The sequence below is a fragment of the Crocodylus siamensis genome, chromosome 5 (genome assembly GCF_052110815.1).
Source record: "Crocodylus siamensis isolate JL-2025a chromosome 5, ASM5211081v1, whole genome shotgun sequence".
NCBI classification, from domain to species: Eukaryota; Metazoa; Chordata; order Crocodylia; family Crocodylidae; genus Crocodylus; species Crocodylus siamensis.
This window is the reverse complement of record NC_143399.1, coordinates 157,027,161-157,044,102: the sequence shown is the minus strand read 5'-3', so window position 1 is coordinate 157,044,102 and position 16,942 is coordinate 157,027,161. Positions and strand designations below refer to the sequence as shown.

The window sequence follows — 16,942 nt, the reverse complement described above, 5'->3', positions numbered from 1 at the left end:
GAGGATAATCTCACTATTGCCTTATTCACTGGTGCTTTTTTGGAATCAAATCATCTAGATCAGCTGAAGTATAAAAGATTTATAATTTATTTATTTTTCTACATTGGGTTTGGATAACATTACATGAAGACACCTGAATCCACTGACTTACTACTGTCTAAGAACATATGCCTGAGAGTACAGGTGCTTGGCCCATCTTAGGAGAAGCCGGGTAATGAGTAGTGACAAAAACTGTGGAAATCAAATTACAGTAGTCTTTAAGTGATCACTGTGTGACATGAAGAACCCCCAGATTTGCTAATTTATGGGTAACAGATTAGCTCACCATGTTACTGAGCACATCAGCGCTAGAAAAATCTGCAGCTGCAGCAAAATGAATAATGCATTTTCTGTAAGACAATAATCATGTCACAGGCAACAGATTAGTACTTAATCAACACTAATCAGCTTTCACTAATCATGGAAGGTAAAAATCGTAATTAGTGTCAAGTCACAACTTTCTTTAAGTAGTAGCCTAAATCTAATTACAGTAAGTTACTTTTAACTTTGGCACTTAATACCTCCTTGTCCACAGCAGGGTTTTTTTAAACCAGAGGCTATTTATAGATGAGTTGATCTGTCAGTTTGTTCTTCAGTAGCAGTTTTCTCTTTGTGTCATTGAGCTGAACTGACTTTTGTTGCTGAAAGGTCAGTTTTTCTCACTGGAGGATAGTCTAGCAGCTTGGCTTGAGAATGTTTCCCATTATTATCAGGTTCTCAGCTGGTGTAAATTGGCATAGCTCCATTGACTTGAGGCTTCATTTCTGCATCTGTCTGTATTTAGAGGAAGATGTAAGAAAATCCAGCACATTTAAATTTATTTTTTAAAGTGCTTCCTAACCTGTTTTTGTTAAATTGAAGTTTTAAATCAGATTTAAGATTATATAGGTTACAAATTCTTATATAACAAGGGTGCAAAAATGCTCCTCCATAAACTGCGTTCCCATTGAACTAGAAAGTAAGAATAACACTCTCCACTGCATCAGAAGGCATAAAGTTCAGTGTTGAATACTTCCAAAATCCTGTTCTGAAAATCCACGGCCCACATCACTAGATTTCAAGATGTAAGAGTATGAAGTTATGTAGGAGTGCATATAGTCACTGAGTTTACAGTTTACTTCTACAGATTACAGTTTAGATGAATTAGAAAACCCTCTATTTATTAGTCATAATAGACCAGGTTCTCAGCTTGTATATATTAGTCTAGTTTCTTTCAAGTCAAATGCTTTGCTTGGCCCTACAAGCACATTGTATTGATATAACTTAAGATATGATTTTAAACCAGTTCCATTAAACTTAGGTTAAGACTGGAGTGGCCTAGGATGAAGTTATATGCTACACTTAGACCACACTACATTTCTGAAATATTACGTGGTATTACTGTTAGAGTGTGCTGTGAGCAGCCCACATGTTAAGGGTTAATACCATTTCTTGCCTGCACGTCTCTGACTTAGGGTTGGTGAGCAGAGATGTGGCTAAGAGAGAGAACACTTGGGCTCTATCCTTCCTTTGACTGGTGGAGGCTTGAGAACAGTGAATTCTGGGATGCTGGAGGATTGCAAATTGCTCATTTTATTGGAGCACACTGAAGTTACCCTAACATGAACTAAATAACATTGCTCAGTTAACCTGAAATAGCATAACTTTGAGATGCTCAGAGGGTGCTCAGCACGAGTTAATGAGCTTTAATGTACAGATGCTTGTGTTTTAAGTTCCCTTAGTATGGTCTAAGTATAATGTGTGAATGGGTTTTGTGAAGAGGTTTAACTTAACCTGTTCAAGCTACTCTTGATTTGAAATCAGCTTATCCATACAGATGTTTCCTCAGCTAAACTGACATAACCTTAAGAAAAGCCCTAAGTTAAATTGATGCAGCTGTTAATTGTGGACACCCTCTAAGGCTTTGGTCCTATAACAAGATGTTTTCAGATGGACTCTGGCATCTGCACAGGATACAATGTGGGTCCTTACTGGGAATAAGTAATTCTCAAGAAGTGCCATACTGAGTCAGGCCAATAGTCCATCTATCCCAGTGTCCTATCTCTGACAGTTGCAGGAGTAGATGCTTCAGAGGGAGAGCTTTGAACTGGGGACATCTAGAGTGATCTATCCCCTGTTCATTACCTTCCCTAGCATTTACCATCTATGCAAGTTGCATTACAATATTTGTGCTTAGTGTGGAAAAGCTTTTAATAGTTTCAAATTGGAAATTATTGTGCCACATGAGTATTTATAAAAGCATGACATTGTGGTGATTTCTGGATATATTTATTATTTTTTTTAGAGGAGAAGTAGACCCCAACATTTCATTTTTATGTAGTGTTGTCTACATTTGCAAGAGCCTTTTCCTAAAGTCATTGCCAAAAACTGGGTTTACAGTATTGGCCCCCACCCCTTTATGTTGCTAGTACTCTCTCCATGGTCCCAGCTTATTTTTCTGCATTCCAGAATTGGGAAAAGCACTGATGATCATAATCTCTAACATTTTAGATGCATTCCAGTGAATTTCCAGCCCTGCATCTCAACACTGCAAAATGCATGTTGGTCCATTGCATACTCTGCACAGAAATAGATGGTACATCCTCTCAACTCCTTAAAGAAACCCCCCAAATTTCAGCATGATAAAATCCTCATGACTTCATAAGAAACCAGGATAATAATTGAGGAAAAATAAATTCAGTAACAAAAAAGTACATATCACGTTTGTCTGTACAAAAAGTGCGTGCACACGCAAATATGCACACACATATTTATATGTACACAAAACCTTGAAATCTATTGGGATGGTTGTTATAAATCAGAAAGCTAATCTTCATATAAATATTTTATGGTTTTCTTCGGAGAGACTTTTCTGTGTAGAGGGGCAGCCTGGTAAAAAGTACACAGAGAAACAAGCAAGTGGATAGGCATAATTGGCACAGGGAAGGTGGGTATTGATGGCTTAATGAAATAGTCACGAAGAGCTAGGGTGTTTACATGGTGAAGGGCCTTAAAAATAAAGACAAGGAGTGATGTGAGGACAGTCACTGGAAAGCTGGAAATGGAACAACTAGCCAGGAATATAATCTCAAGGGTGACATTTTGAATAATCTTTGGAGAACAATGAAAACTGGTATCGAGGCAAGGGAGAAGGGGGTTGATTACGGTGGTTAGAGCTAACTGATCATACGTAGAGAAAATAAGAGGACAGTAAAGAAACTAGAACTGGAACAAGTTGCTTGACCTTTTTTAAAGTGGGGGAGAAATTATGTTTTGGAAGAAAGATTTTTTTAATTAAATTATACATTGAGCTTAGCAAAATATTAAAAAGGAGTTTTTGCCTGCTACTTTTTTTTTCACAGTTAAAGGACCACATATTGCAATGTGGAGAAAGAAAATGGTAACCAGCTACTAGTGACTGATACATGATAGCATAAATTAGAGAGGTCACACACGTCAAAGTGAACTTTGATTATCCAGCTCTTCGTCTAAAAGGTGGATGTGTTCAGTTGTAAGAACAAGACTTATTTCCTAGAATTTGTCTGTGTTACGGTGATGAGTTGCTTAAACATTTAGAGAAGTAATGTGTTTGCACTTGCAGGGCTTCATCTCTCCCTACAAAGGCCAACAGGAGTTTTGCCATTCAGTGGAAGCAGGATCAAACCCACAAAAAAGTAACAATATTCCCAGTTGCACTAATTATTTCCACAGCACTTTAGAAACTAATTCTAATTCTTTGCATGCACAGTTGTATACATTATTGTCTTTGCCTGCCTGCTTAAAATGCACTGTGGTTATCCAGCCCTTTGTATAAAAGTTAATATTGCTCTGTAATTAACTCTATAAATATTTGTGTAAAACTCCCCAGAGATAGTTTGATAAAGATGTTTTCCTACCAAGAAAACTAGCCACATAATTTACCAAAGGCAAAAACTCTACATAAACTTTAGCTTATGATACACAACAGGGCTTGGGATTTCTCTGTGTGTTTAGCAGGCTTGCAAAACCTGTGGTTTCCAAACACAGGGGAAATACGAGAGTTTTGTGTACCTGAATAGAGAATGGAGTTTGTTGCTGAATCATAACTAGCATAGATCAACTCATCCAGAAGTTCAGGTAGTTATGGAGGCATGGGACACATGTGCTTCCTTTACATGCTTTACAGTTGAGCCAGTGGCCCAGCACTAGAGAGGTCCTGAACGCTGTTTACAGATTGGAGGAAGCCCCTTCTCTACCAACTGCTATGTAATTAAATGGACACAAGTTTTTACTCAGGCTGCTTTGGAGCATTGTGATTTATTGTTTAATAACTTTGTCAAATTTATTATCTTAAGGAACAGAAAGGAGAAATAAAACTCTCCAAATCTGTAACCTTTAAGAAGCAACGGGCTAAAATAATACAGCTGGGTCCAGAAGATGGCTGCCATTTGCAACCTGGCCTCTGCTGCTACTCAAACTGCTGCTGACATGTCTGCAAGCTGGTTGTTGCTGAAAGCTGCCGCTTTCCCCTCCTCCCCCACAACTGAATTACTGCAGACATCCCAGCTTGATGGGCTGGATCCAGCGTACGGGCCACAAGTTGCCAACCCCTGTTCTACTTAGACTGTCATCTGCTGTCAAATTTTTAAAAAGCAATTTGGTTTTAACTGCTCTGCAGGAAATTTGACCCATTTCTCCTGCCCTGAACTCTGATTCCTCAGAGGAGTACATGTATGTTTCTCGTATCATTGTGATTATACTGTCACAGTAAGGTTCTGAAAGGTTGTGACACCAGATTGTTAGTTATAAGAACTAAAAAGTCATAAATCAGGCCCCAATGCTTCTAAATGAAAAAGAAAGTTTAAAAAGAATAACTATTTAGTTTTTAAAAATATTTTTCCTTGTCTTCTGGGAATCTTTAGAATACAGTTAAGACCTATTTTAAAGTCTTCCTTAATAAACCTTATAAACTAAGACCTTTTTATTTAAAAAAAAAAAAAAAAGCTGAGATTCTCATCTCATGTCTCTAGGACTAGGGCTTAACCTCCCACCATGCACACAGACATGGACAGGTGCCTCTCTCCTCCCCTCCGCACATACCAGATATCACAAGATTTTTGATAAAACTGGGAAAGTTGGCAGTACAGGTTTTCCTTGCTTTATGCTGTACATGCGTTCCTGGAAAACAGCACATCACTTGAATTTGCATAAAGGGAACCCACTTTATGATGTAACAAATAAGGATACGTTCAAAGACCTCAACTGTACTCACCCCAGACCTATTTCTGCCACTTTTACAAGACAGTTTTACTACTCACTAACAGCAGACAGCACACACAAGCACAGGGTGGCAGTGAATGTTACCATAATGGGGATGGCAACTGCAGAAACACGTGTCATGGACAACAAACGAGGAGCACAGATCCACACAGGAGAATAGATTTTGGTCCATGTCATTCCCACAATGCACTGCACAAAGCAGCTGACTGCGGGTTTCCACCACACCGATTGCATAAGAATGAATTTACCTCGCGTATAAGAAATTTTTTGGTATAAAAAGGGTCATCACATAAGAGCGAATTTGCACATAAAAGAACCCGCATAAAGCAAGGGAAACCTGTACTCTGTTGTGGAGGCCACATCTGGACACTTTTAGGTCAAAGAAAGATAGTTAAGAGGCAGTAATGTTTGGGGGTTATTTACAGGGGAAATACCATGAGAATGATCTTTGCCTGCACTGCAAATTCAGTGATGCAGATAATCATGATTTCACTGCTTAACAACAATTAAGTACAATTTTGTGGACTTCAGTCTTTTCCCTGAGAACCAGCTTTGTTTGCTTGGAAGCTGATTACACTTGATTATTTGCAGGCACATACTATTCATGATTCATCTTTACAAATTCACTTGTACAACTTTGAGCAGAATACAAAATAGATTCAAAGAAAGCCTCTTCTGCATTTTCCTTTTTAAAATACCCAAAATACGGCAGCCTCAAGAATACTATAGGACAGGGAATTTTAATATAATAAAAGCAGTAATTCAGTAGAAGTAAGTAATGCTGTATTGCAGTCCTTAGAGTCTTGCTGCAACTAGAGCATCCTGAATTTAATTTATCAAATTGGTTTTTGATATTTTGTTTTAGTCAATTTTATGTGAAGTTCTTTTGAGATTGTTTTGTTACAGGTATGGGTACCACTGCTGCTAGGGAGCCATTTCCCTGCTTAAAATTATATGATTCATAACCTCTGTGGGGTCTGGGTAACCAAAGGGTTCTAATGTCATCAGATATAATTATTAATATAATACTATGGAGAGAAGTTTTCTTGAACTGGATGAAGATGATAATGGATGAATGGGGAAACCTTATTCAGCAAACCCTTCTGCCAGGCTATTAGTTTTAAATTTAAGTTTCATCCTCTCTGCAAGACAGGATGGTTAGGTGACTGATTCAGATCTTCTGAAAGTGTTCATCTTATTTGGCAGAGATTGTTTCAACCCTTTAGAGAATGAGAAATAATTGGTGTGTTCATTTTTCTAACCTTTCTGGACATGCTTTTTCAGGTGTGCTTGCACTTGAGACACTGAAAATATTGTTCTCTTACCACCCTCTGTGTCATCTTCTTGTTTGCCATATATACATCCATCCATGAGAGCAGTATTTTCTAATGACATCATTCTGAGAGATCTGTTGTACTACACTATACAATATCCATCAACCCTGGGTCTTTGGTACTAATCTTAGTCTCTGTTTATATTATCCAGTTGCTCTTCCAAGTTGCTTTGTTAATTTCTGTTTCTTTTTTTTGCTGATGTTCATCTTTTTCATCCAGCTCTTTTGTCTCAACTTGCCTGTCTTATTTAGGTGCTGTTTTGGTGTCATTACTTACTTGTTGACCTTAGCGCAGGCACTCTGAAATAAGGCTTGCCAGATTACACAAGTTTTGTTTTACAATAAAAAGGATGAGGTTTCAGTGCAAGTCTTTCTTTTGATTTCAGTGTTTTTTGGGTCAGGGCCTTTGCCATATGTTGCCTAATAATCTGATATGCAGCATCAGACTTTTGTGCATGTCTGTACAAGACAGCATTTTATAATCTACCTCTAAATAAAATGTACTTTAAAAAAATGCTTCATTAGGAAATCTACAACAGTATCATATGCGAACTTTATAAAACATCATGACTCACAGCACCAGTTAACATCCTATTTCTGTTCCCATTATTCTCATTCTTTAACTTAAATGCAACGTTTTTTAAAAGAAAGAAAGAAATCAACATTGTTGCTTTTGGCAGAAATCTCACTAGATTTCACTTCAGGTTGGACAATTACTGTCTACAGTTACACCTAATTTTGTAGAATTATGGCACATCAGAGTTTTATGCTCCTTCATTTGCAAAAGTCACAGCTTTTTACATTTAACAGTTTATAATATCCTTACATAGTACACTTCATCAAGGGATTTCCCTATAGTGAAACAGTTCATATATGTAAGTTCCAATGGAACATGTTTATGAAAGGTAAACCCTTATATGACTCTAATGAAAGATGGATTTATAACCATAGTCAAAAAAAGTCCAATGCTAACCCATACTAGCATGTGCAGCTATCTATGCCTGTTATGCTAAACTGAGAAACAATGGTTAGAAGACATGCTAGAAATAGAATATTAGATTAGTAGTGTCATTAAGGCTGTGGAAAAATACAAAATTAGGTAGTTTATAGCTAGTGAAAACATTATTTCTGTTCAGTAAACAATGTAAATGTTTAGTTTTGCCTAATAGAAAAGGTATTAAAAAAAACAAACAGAGCTGGCTCAAAGGATTTGAAAGATACTGATCAGGATGACTTAACTGTACTAACTAAATATGAATATAGCTGAAATATAAAGGTCAAGTTGGTGAATTCAGTATTAATTCCTTTTCAAATTGATAACATTTTTCAATATATCTGATGAAGATGTTTCAGTGCCACTTGGGGGAAGAGTATTGAAAACTCTGGATTCAATTTTAAGGAAAATAACAAGTCTTTTCACAAATATATTTTTGCCCACTAACAAAGAAGCATTGTTAACATTTATAAATATTTTCTAGTAATAAGAAAAGGTTTATACCTGATACAAACAGCTGTTTCCACCCAGATACGTGCCTTCCCCATAGGTTTTTTGGTGGGATTTTAAAGCTTCATGTGTATGTTATAAAGCAGGCTTATACATGCCTTCCTATTAGTTGTCTAATAACTTACCTAACCACCACATTCCTGTATTTGTTTTATTGTTGCAAATTTGGCCTTAGTGGCTTGATAAGCCTTTAAAAAGTAATAGGCAATACACCTGTTTTTTTATAACAGGCCTATTTATAGTGGCAGATTTTGAATGAAGCAATAATTTTGTTAACAATCGCATTGTCAACTCCTATATCCAGGTGGAAAAACAAAACACTGGGATTAGACATAGATTTCATTGCTTCACTATTAGAGAATTTATATTCATAACCTTTCAAAGGAAATAAACGTTATTTCTTTTCATATATAATTTTTTCAGCCAATTGAGCCTGCCCTGCGGGATCAGTCTCATGCTATTTTTGGAGCTTATCAGTTGTAGGCAACTGTAGGCAATTTCCTATGAGTTACAGAGAGACTGAATAAATTCAATATAGTTCAAATCAGTTGTGAGAGGGAGAAACATTATTTGTGGAATTTTACATTTTCATCTTTGGGAAGCTGTAGTCTTATCCCCATAGATTTTTTTCTTATGCTTCTACTCCTAATTTTTCACAGAGACATGGAATGAAATTGACATGATTCATGCAAATTTAAATGTAGCTCAAAGGTCCAAGTAGCAGGGGTGAAACTGACTAGAATTCCATCAATTTCATTCTGGTGCTGCCTCAAAACAGCATCAACAGAAGCTCAAGTCTTCAGGTTCAAGGAGATAGCACTGCAAAAGTGCATAAGTTAGTTTATCTTCTAAACTATAGGGTCTAAAACCTTAATTATTTTGAATGAAAGCTAAACTACAGAAGTTGATTGCCATATTCACCTATTCTGTGCTTGATTCAAGTAAGACTGTAGACTTTTCAAGTCTTACACACTAAGTACAGACATTCAAAAAAGCCCAAGTCTGAATTGATTCAGTCTTTGCAACTTAGTTTAAACTGCACAGATTAAATTGAAACACAAGTGAACACAAATTTACCTTTCATTCAGGAAATGCAGCTGTGTGCCTGCAGTGGCTCAGGCCAGAAGATGGGTGGTGCTAAAGCACATCTATCTGGCATGTAGCCAGCCTGGGCTGTGTGTTTGCTTCCTCTTCCTCCTGCCTCAGAGGGCTCTGGGATTTGTAGTCCAGAATCACAACAATAGGACTCCGCAGGGTCACTCATTGCTTCCTCTTCCTGCTTCCAGGTGCGTCTGAGATTTCTTGTCCCAGGTTGCAGCCAGGGGTTTAAGCAGGGGAAGGGTGTTTAACTCCCCTTCCTGGCCCCAGACACCAGCTAGGGTTTGCCTGCAGTAGGGGGCAGTCCTGTGCCCCCCCGCCCCCAGACTGGGCTTCATCCACCACCCCTTTGTCAGCCAGCCCTCACTGCTCAACCTAGGGAGCAGAGGTGCATCCCAGCCCAGGGCTGCAAAGCATGCTGGGGGACTGATTTAATTCAAACCGGAAAGGGGTCTGGGACAGAAGTTTCATAAGGTGGTTTGACCCAAATTGATTAAGTCTGATACTACATTCAGCCAGGTTTACCTTAAACCAGTTTTAGCCATTTTGAAACTGGCTTATTTACATTGAGCTTCTGTTCTGTTAAAGGTTTAAACCAGTTTCCAATCACTTTAAACTGGCTTACGTGTAACTTCTGTTCCTAGCTGTAATGTTCCTAATGAAACATTGGGACAGGTGTCTTTATTATTTTAAAGTGCATCTAACTTTTCTAGTATGAGAGTCAGCAACCTTTTAATGGAGTAATAGGTGGCCAAAGTACCGCAGTGATAGGTGGATCTAGGATTTGAAATGGTGGATGCAGATGGTATGGTGCATCAACACAATGGCTACTTTTCTCTAGAAGCTCTAGACACTAGAAGCTTTTAGGGGCCTAAGACTATATTATTCACTTGTAGATTTAAAAAAATACATATATAACTTTATTGGAATGTGCATCAATTTACTATATCATATATTATGTATAAAAACACAAGCTAGGCAAAACATAATCAAAGTGCATTGTTCCATTAGCCCTGTAGTCACTGGAATTAAATGTACATCTCTTTTTCAGATTTGTAAAATAAAATCTAGCCTCCTTAAGCATCTTGACAGTGCAGCCAACACTTCACTGAAAGTTATTTCTACACCCAAACTGATGTTCAACTAAGTTCATGTTTCCACACCTGAATTAATGCTTTTAGCTAGAGTTAAAAACAGTCTGCAGGGATGTGCAGGAGGAGCTATATTACCAGGACTGGCTAACAAACAGCAGAATTGCAGAAGAAAGGATAATTTATCAGTGGAACATCAACACTGTTAAAAAGGAAAGCGGGTCATTAACACCTGTGGAATAAAAAAATTAAAAATAATCAGGTAGATTATAATTAGTAATTAAGTCAATTGATTCCCTAACCGCTGTCTAAAAAGAAATGATGCTGCCAGGCAGTTGTTAAACTTTGGATGGAGCCAGGAATCAAATGGGATATAACTGCATCATTGCTCCCCGCCTTGGATTTGCCGTTTAATGGAGCTCAGTCTAAATACAGGCTTCTTCCTCCTCTGACATTGCTGCTATCTCCCTTGCTGCTGATTTGACCCCTGTTGCTAAATTTCCACTGATATTCTGTTTTTGTGCACTAGATAAAATTGTTTCATGGGCTAGATGTGAGCTGTAGGTTGCTGCCCCCTACTAATAAAATGAATAATCAACATTTCTACATTTCACAGATTTGATTAGAAGTTTTTACCTTATGATCTGACATCAGTTTTGTTCACACTTCTGAACTTTTGTGTTCATTCTCAGCTCCTGAATGGGAATTTGCCATCACTGTCTGGAACAGTTTGAATCTGAAAATGATCAGTCAGAACGTGAGACTCCATAAAAGCATCCCCACATGTAATACATGTACTATGACATTCCATCCACTTACAGCTCCACAGTGCTTCTCTGAAGTAGTTGTTCCAAGTGGCCTTTCATTCTCTTAGGTTGTTCATTCTTGCTGTTGATTTTCTGATAAACTGTCAATCAACTAAAATCTGTAAGGTGCTGTGAGCACTCAATCCCATCCCCAGTGGGACCTGAAGGGATGGCTGGCTTAATACCTTAGAGCAGGCAGTCAGTGCTTTTCAAGGTTGAGCTCCTTGCTGGAAACATCACAGCCATGGCATGTTTCTAATTTTGGATTTTCCACTTCTTTTTTGTGAGCTTCTAAATTGTTTTTGTGAGGTGGGAGCTAAGAGGAATCATATCTTTAATCAATACATTTAATATAAGAACAGCAAGAGAGACTGCATCTTGGGGAGATGAAGCCTGCTATACCCAATAAGCCCCATTTTCACATGACTAAGCAGAAGAGAACAGGTGTTCAAATGAGCTGCTGTAACTAAGGCATCAAGATTTTCTTGAAACCAAGTAAGAAAGAGTGAAAATTATAGCAATATTTCTTAAATATGGAAATCAAAAGTTTGCTCAATATTCCTGAGAGCTGGAGTAATGGTTATTGCTGATGCTCTTCTCTACATCTTTACCAAAATGTTTATAGAGCTGAGCAAAGAGTTGTCAGAGCTGAAGAAAATAACATATTATAGGTGTTACTTAACCAAGTGCTTTGCATGCCTCTAACATTAGCTCACAAGGCTTATTTTAGGTTCTTATTTTAATATAAACTAGTAATTTCTTCACTATTTTTTGCTAAATTGGCACAAGGCACCTTGAGGGTTGTACGTCTTAGTAGGAAAGTAGGACCTCACACGTTTGTTATTGTTACTTCTAAAAAGTTTGGTTTGTCATAAACACAGACTGAGTCACTGAGGTAAGGTATGGGGGGGGTTGTTTGTTTTCGAGTGTTACTAACTTTTTTTTTGCCTGTGAATAAGCTTTTTTTTTGTTCTTTTGCAACAAATATGGTATATATTGCAACAAATATGGTATGGTACATAAGAATACTATAATAATCTTTATGCAATATGGTGCATAATAGTGTAAAATACTAATAATTTGCATAATGGTATGATTTAACAGCATTATTTGGTGAATAACAAATGGGAGTGCTGACTCTACTCTTGCAAATGCTTGGACATGTGCTTAACTTCCTGCACTTGAGTAATCCTGTTAAGTTTCATGTACATAAAGTAGGCCCTAGATTTGGCTCATTGTTAATTGTATGACATCACACCTCTACATGGCTCTTCACCAATACAGAAATAAGACAAGTTGCCTGCCCTGAGGACCTTACCTTTGAAAGGATGTAGTGGACATTTGGTTAGATGATTATAATTGCAAATCCACAGGAAAGTAGAACTGTTAAATGGAGAACTGCATGGGTGATCAATATAGCTTCTCCTCAGCATGCAGCAGGTGGCCGGCATGCCAGTGAAGAAAGAGATAAGGGGTAATGGTTGGAGAACTTGCAGGCACTGTCCTGTTGACAGCAGGGGATTTGCTCAAAGAGGCAAGTGAGTGGTACAACACACTCTGATCCTCTGCTACTTCTTTTGAGCACGTTCTAAACAAGACAGAGATGAAATGCAAACCTATCCATGGAAAGCAAGAAAAACATTGAAACATTGGACTTTCTAAAATAGCACTTTAATGAATGAAATGTATGATTTTCAGAAACTTGCTGCATGCTTTGGAAACTTATCATTAAGGTCTACAGCCTGTTTGGTGGGGTTGATCATTTGCTTTTAAACCATCCTATCTAGGTCTGTCTCAGACTGATAAAAATGTGGGTTTTTCCTTCTAAAACACAGCATTTATTTGTTTTTCTAGCAAGCTTCTGAGTGCTCCATAGTAACCGTCCGTAGTCCGGAACCACCTCATCACTCCCCCTTCTTCCTTGCGCATTGGGCAGCTCCCTTTTCCTTCTCTTTTGTCATGTGCTAGGAAAGCAGCTTGCCTTTTCATGGGGAAGAAAGCCTAAATTTAACTTAATTACAATACAAACAGTTGTTAACACCTTCCTCAGCAGAGGTATAACTAACAAGCTTTGTGCCCTGCTGGAGAGCAGAGGCTGGGAAGGCTGGGGTCTGTTGAGCACTGGAGGGCCAGGATAGTGCCAAAAGGGGCCTCCCCTAGTTACTGTCCCTAATTATGCTACTGCTTCTTAGTTTCCCAAAAAGTGTAAAGGAAGCCAGCTATGACAAGATTTACAAACTGTGGAGCTGAACTGCACAACCTTCTTGTTATATTTGTCAGTGTCCTGTTAGGAGCTTTGAAATGCTGAATCTTTAGGATCACAGTGCATTTTGTGTCCTTTGACAGTTTTCTCTTACTGTTGTCTAGGCTTTCAAATTGCATTGGCTTGGGAAAAAGGCTTGTTCAGCACAGGAATTGTTTTTGACATTTGAATAAGCAGCAAACAGGGTATGCTCTCCCTCCTTGTAGTGGGTGGTATATGAAGTGCCAGATTTCATGAGACAAGGATGAGGCACAAAATAGCAGTGGTTTCAAATTTTAAAAAATGAAATTGGATTAATTTGTAGCACACCATAGCTATCTTCCCTCTAAGAAGGGAGGAGTGAGAGGGGTAATTTGAGTGGGGTTGAAGTTTTCTTCAGCTTAAGGAGCTAGAAGGAGTTTCAGTTGTTTTAAAAAAAACACAGTCAGACACATTTTATACAGGATAAGGAGAGATGAAAGTACGAGCCCAACTGGAAAACAAGTGTATGACGAGTGTGTTTTTGGATAGCACAAAATGAAAAATGGTCTGACTTATAAATGAGGACTAAATGATCTCAGAGTAAGCTGTGACTTCATGGATCAAAGAATAGGAAACTAAATTGTGAAACAAAGAGATAATATCTGGAGGCAGAAAACTATTAGATCAGAGAAGTAATAATCTGAAGCTTTGGCAGTGAGGGACTGTGAAGAACTCTGTGGAAAATAGAAATATGGCAACATTGCAGAAATAATGTGAAAGAGAAAAGATCTGCCAAGCAGTGAAAGAGAAGTCAGTGAGAAAGATGGTTTGTTACTCTAGGAACATGCCCATGTGCTGAGCATGGCACGCAAGGCGATTTTGCTCGGCACACCACTGCCAGCCCAGGCTTTAAGCAGCTGCTGCCAGCCACAGAGCCCGGGCTGCTCCCAGCAGGCGGCTGGGAGGCTGCAAAAAACTACTCTGGGCTCCGGCATGTTGGCACTCCGGCACCTTCCAAAGTAGACGTGGGTTTTTTGGCACTCCGGCCAAAAAAAGTTGCCTACCCCTGCTCTAGGAGAATAATGGGAGCCATGATGAATATATTTTGCGTCAGCTTTTCTTCAGTGAGTACCTTGAACTTATTGGATACCAGAGATGATGGAAATTGCACTATGTACATAGTGACGTAGAGAATAATGGATTTGAAAGAAATGTGACTTCCGATGGCTGCAACATTTTCTCCGAAGCTGTTTGGCAGTCACCTGGAAAAGCACCTCCTGCAAAAGAATTCAGCTGATCGTGTTCTTGGAAATTCTGGATCAATGGGAAAGTAGTATTAAGACTGCAGTACTCCAAGTACTGTAGTGTTAACATGAAACATTTCTTTAAAAAAATTTTTAAAAAGCAGCTAGATTCCCATCAGCATCCTGAGCTTTTGGCAAGATCAAGCATTTTTGGCACCAAAAGCAGAGTGTCTGGACGGGCTCCGGCCCTCCTAGTACTGGCCTGGTCTTGCAGTACCTGCAGGCCTGGTGTCAGTTCCTTGTGGAGGGAACACCTGCTCTCCCCCCCCCCCACCTTTTTTTAAGCGCCGAAACAAAAAGAGGTTCCTATCAGCCTGTTTGCCCAATATGGGCCATTTTATAGTCATACTCAGTGTTGCCTGCATTTAATTAATTTCGTAGTTGGTTTCCAGTACTGAGCACATTCTGCTTTTGGCAGTAATTTAATGAATAGACAGTGTATTTAGTGAGATTTTCTTGCATGCAGTTTAGATGAGGGGCTTTTTTTTTTCTCCTTATCAAGCAAGAAGAAAAAAGTGTCATCATGTATTTGAGTAAATATGGTAAAATAAAATTAGCTAACATAGATGCATCTCTAAGTAGAGGAATGTTGAGTAAGGGAAAATGATGTGTGATTTTGATACTTTTTTGGCTTACAAACAGTAAGAACTGTGGTGAATATTAAATTAAAGAGGTTAGTCTTCGTATGTTTATTTGTCTATATTATGAAGCAGTAAGCAACTGTGAAATGCAATCCTCAGGAGTCCCATTGTGTGAATCACAGGCAACAGAGCAAGGTGGGAATAGACAGGATTCATTTTATTTTAGGAACAGACAATTCTGTTTATCTGAACGAAATAATAAGACATTGTTCTTCAGAGTGTGTGTAGTCAACTGTTTACTTTGACATTTAGATCTGTTTCCTAGTCTAGGGAGGGCCCTTGAGGTTAACCCTTCTGGTTAAGGATGCTGCTGGGATAGTCTCAGCTATTACCACAGATGGTTTTAGGGGCAAGAGATGAATGAAGCAATTTTTGGTCCCAAGAGATTCTGTGCAGGATATTGCCATCTTGCTAGACATGGGGGATTGAACCAGAGACCTCCACAGCTAAAGCCTGAGCTTTTCTTACTTGAGCTTTTGGCTCACAAACTGGGAGATGCAACAGACTCATATATCTTACACAGGTAATTCCCATGAACCAAGATAATAACGGTAGTAATATTACCATTACTTTGTCTCTGTAGAATATAAAAACTGCCATTTACTGGGTCAGACCATAGGTCCATCTTGCCTGGTATCCTGTCACAGTGGCAGAGAATGGATTCTGAAAGGGAAAGTGAAACGAGTATGACCAAAGTTTTTTCCTCTCTTTCTTGTAAACCTTCAGTATTTAAGGTCTAGGAAGTTCTGATTTAGAGGATGTACCCCTAACTCCCATGCTCACTAGCTACTGATGGACCTTTTCTCCATGATTTTGTCTAATCACTTTTTTGTATCTGATTAAACTATCAGGTCAGCTTGCATAACTGCTTTCCCTCATCATGTGGGAATGAGTTCCACACTTTGCTGGGGTCGTTTGACCCCAGTACTCTTTCCTGCCATGGCAGGGGGTCAGACTAGATGATCTACTCAGGTCCCTTCCAACCCTAGAAACTATGAAACTTTAATTGCACACTATGTTAAAAAGAACTTCCTTTTTTTATTTTTAAACATACTACTTGCTACCCTTAGTTTGTGTACTTTGAGAAACAGTGAATAATAAATCCCTATTTACTTTCTCTTCACCATTTTCAATATTTTGTAAACTAATCATGTATCCCCTCAAGCGTGACTTTTCTAAATTGAATAGGTCTATCCTCTTTAGTCTCTTCTAATATGGAAGCCCCTCCACTAATCATCCTTGTTGCCCTTCTTTATGCGTTCCTTGTCATAAAAAAAGCAATTCATCATTGTCAAGCATTGTTAAAGTGTCCTTAGACCAAAAATAGAAAGAACACTAGTCATCCATCCAAAGCTCAGGCTGCAAATGCAGAGTCAGGTGAACACTGCTGTGAGGCTACAGCTGAATGGAGGAAGAATGGGCGTCCATTCATCTCATTAGTCCATCATATGATGCAGATTTAAAGCCAGATGTTTAACCACATGTTGTTTTTATGTTTAATACACACAAACTGTACAAGTAGTTTTGTATTGCAAAGTCTGTTGTTGTGTGTGTGGTTTTAGTTTAAATATGATTGTATATTTTTGTTTTTGTATCTGCCTTTGCTGTTTTACAGCTGTTTTGTTAGCCATGTATTATTACCCTTAGTTTGTTTCATTGCTGCA

General features: G+C 38.4%; 1 protein-coding gene across 2 annotated transcripts in view; it reads left to right on the top strand.

The window, feature by feature from the left end:
- HDAC9 (histone deacetylase 9) overlaps positions 1-16,942 on the top strand; it is a 500,007-nt gene that overhangs the window by 340,119 nt on the left and 142,946 nt on the right. The gene's annotated exons all lie outside the window — the stretch shown is intronic.